Source organism: Frankliniella occidentalis, unplaced genomic scaffold, assembly GCF_000697945.3.
Source record: "Frankliniella occidentalis isolate FOCC.00 unplaced genomic scaffold, Focc_3.1 Scaffold101, whole genome shotgun sequence".
Lineage (NCBI taxonomy): Eukaryota > Metazoa > Arthropoda > Insecta > Thysanoptera > Thripidae > Frankliniella > Frankliniella occidentalis.
Genome location: NW_026267230.1, coordinates 559,183 through 562,253, shown reverse-complemented (window position 1 = coordinate 562,253; position 3,071 = coordinate 559,183). Strand labels below are relative to the sequence as shown.

Here is a 3,071-nt window from a genome sequence, read left to right as displayed (position 1 = left end):
TTCCGAGTCGTGGAATCCCTTCAATGAGCCAGATTCTAAGGACTTATCAATTCCACACGGGTTACCACTCCCGCTGTGGCTGGGATGGCTCTTACCCGGCACGCTTTCGCCGGGGGTCGAACCTTTGCCCCTAATGGGACCCCAGTGCCGAGTCATCGTCACCCCCAGTCCAGTGGGACAGCGTTAACCACCAGACCGTTCGTTCATCCACGAAGGTGCCCCGTCGAAATGACGGGTTTAAGTTCAACTCCCAAGAGTTCGACCGGTTCAGAAAAATGTAGCTGGGATGGGAGATTCGATCCCCTGACTTGTGGCGCACGGGGCCGACTCTCTACCGGCGCGGCTACGACGCCACAAAGTGAGTGGCCGGGCGAGCTAGGCTCAAGGCACGAGTCAGCGCAGTAGATTGAGCGGGAGAAAAACCGGTTCCATCACGACACCCTCTCACCTCACGTTTCGAGACCGGCCTCCTGGCTCTTTGACATCGCTGCAATGTTTGAACTGTGAATCGGGGGTTCTAATACTCGTCGTCAAAGTATTCGTTTTTGGGTTTGAATTTTCTCGTACTGTATCAGGAGCTCTACTAGTCAGCAACCCGCGGTGTAGGGTCGGCGACTCCCGGGTCGGAGGGCCTTGCTGCCGGCTCTCCTTTTTCTTGAGCGACTAAAAAAGAGGAAGAAATCGCGTGACCCCCAGCTACCGGCGGGACTCGAACCCCGGTATGAGTTGGATGGAATCTGGTAGCATTCGAACCGGGCGACCAAGAAAAAAAAGCGCCGGCGGGTGTATTTAGATTGTCCGACCGATTGTCCGAGCAGAAAGAGCTTCCATCTAACTCACGGGGGTTCGAGTCCCACCGGTAGCTGAGTCAAGCGATTTCTTCCTCTTTTGCTCACCCAAAAAAAAAAAAAAAAAAAAGCGCTGGCGGCAGGGCTTGAACCCATGACCCGGGAGTCCCCGCCCCGACCCTTGAACCCATGACCCTGCCCGTGGTCTCTTATGCCCGCTAGCTGTGCGTCTCTCTCGCACCAACGCGTTTCGCCGCTTGTTGCAGCTTGGCGAGCGCTCGCGGAGAGGGGCTCAATGCCACCCGCCCTACGCAGATCCCTGCTCCCGTCTACAGGAGAAGCGAGGGGGACAGGGAGTACGTTTTCTCTTTCTGGTAGAGACGGTCTTCAAGGGACTGTGTACAATATGAACGTCATTGTTCTATTCCTTCCCCTTAGTGCAGATTTAACATCAATAATATACACCATGTTTCAAGATTAGAGAACTACCAAGAAATTAAAAATTCAATTTTTGTCCTGTGCATAACTGTGGCAGTGGCAAATTGATTGGGTTATTTTAAATAGTTCACCTCGCATTTCCAATAAATTATATTTCCAAGACACAATAGGATACATACATTCACATTCAGTACCAACTAGTTTGTTGAGTTCCTTGTCTCAAATGCAAAATATCAAAAATTAGCTGACATGTTAACGAGGAGCACACAATTCCACACGAGACAGTACTTTAACAGTATGGTTAATTTCAGTTTCAGAACATGAACTAGAGTAATATGAAACTTAATAAATGGTCGAACAATTTGCACAGATTGCTAAATAGGAAGTAATCAATTCATTTGAGAATTGCTGAACAGCCAATACCAATGAAACAATTTACAAGCATATGATTAGATTAGATTAGATTAGATTAGATTAGATTATTTATTTCGATCTTTTGTATGTAGCACAATAGATGAAGTCAGTTTTAGTAAAAATAAGGAATAAGTACATTTAGAACTATGGGTTATCAGTAAAAAATACGTAGTAACTCGAATACCATCTACAGTTTTTCTCTTTGGTCTTAATGATGTATGATACAAGTGAGCACAGTAACGTTGATATAGATGTCCAGAAAATGGTAGTATCGAGTTCATTCAAGGTGCATATGCTCAACTCTGGTAAATGTGCTCGACACCCTGATGGGGGTTTACATAGAAGATTTAGGATAGTCTGAACTTTTATGCCATTAAATAAATTTGAACTCTTCAAAATTCCATGGAAATATATTATAAACTTCCTTCACATTTTATCGGCAAAACACAGCCCTCAATTTTGAAGACAGACTAATTTGAAAAGGTCATTGTAAAAAATTCTTAATACTAAATACCTGAAAGGTCCATAGGTTGACAACAGTGAGGGACTGAATCCATAAGAGACAATAGGATGATTTCACTACATATTTAAAATGAATAGGAAGTACTGAATGGATTGGAAAAATGCTTAACATTCTGAACAGTAATAAATTTTACAGTTTTGCTCTCTATGAAATGATGTATGATGCAGGAGTACGCAGATGGTTTTGATGTCAAGAAAATAAGGAAGAGATTAGATTTTTTTTTTCTACACCCAACACAAAATACAAGCAATAAACCCTGCAAAATCCAACCAAAATGTAAAAACTAATACACGGGAACCAATACAACAAACACCATTCTATACTACAATCCAAAGAGCCATATACCATGATCTATACTACGATCCAAGACAACAAAATCCATGCTCTATACTACGATCCAAGACAAAGAAGTCAAGAAGTCAGATGAATGACATGATACAATTAGATATATTATATTGTCAAATGATTCTCTTGTCCTGCTGTTAAGTGGGATGGCTTCCATCTGGTTGAGCAGCAATGTTGAGATGCGATCTGGAACATACATACCAAATAAATTTGTTTGCGAGGAGATGGAAAGCAAAATTTAAGAACTGGACAAACTGGAATTAAACTTTTTCAACAGTTTGGACCATAATAAACATTGCTGGTGTTCTACTTTAGATGGGGCAAATAAAAACTATTTTTTTTTTCGCAAAAGTGCTTGAAATTAGAAAGCTTCCACAAAAATGTGACTTTAGAAACAAATTGTCCAGCAACAACAAATTGTCCAAAACAAAAGCAAGCATAATTCACTGTAATTTTTTAAAAATGAAAGCCTTAAGCTAGAGTGGAAAGATTGTTTGATAAATACCTTTTCGCTGCCCCACGCCAGTCGAACAGCTCCTCATCTCTTCGCTCCAGTGGTGCTA

General features: G+C 42.3%; 1 long non-coding RNA gene across 1 annotated transcript; it reads right to left on the bottom strand.

Annotated features, from left to right (window-relative positions):
• Positions 1 to 1,358: 1,358 nt before the first annotated feature.
• LOC127749865 (uncharacterized) lies at positions 1,359 to 3,071 on the bottom strand. The gene is made up of 2 exons (XR_008011394.1): positions 3,014 to 3,071; positions 1,359 to 2,694 (listed from the first exon to the last, which is right to left on the bottom strand). It is a non-coding gene; the product is annotated as an uncharacterized LOC127749865 (long non-coding RNA).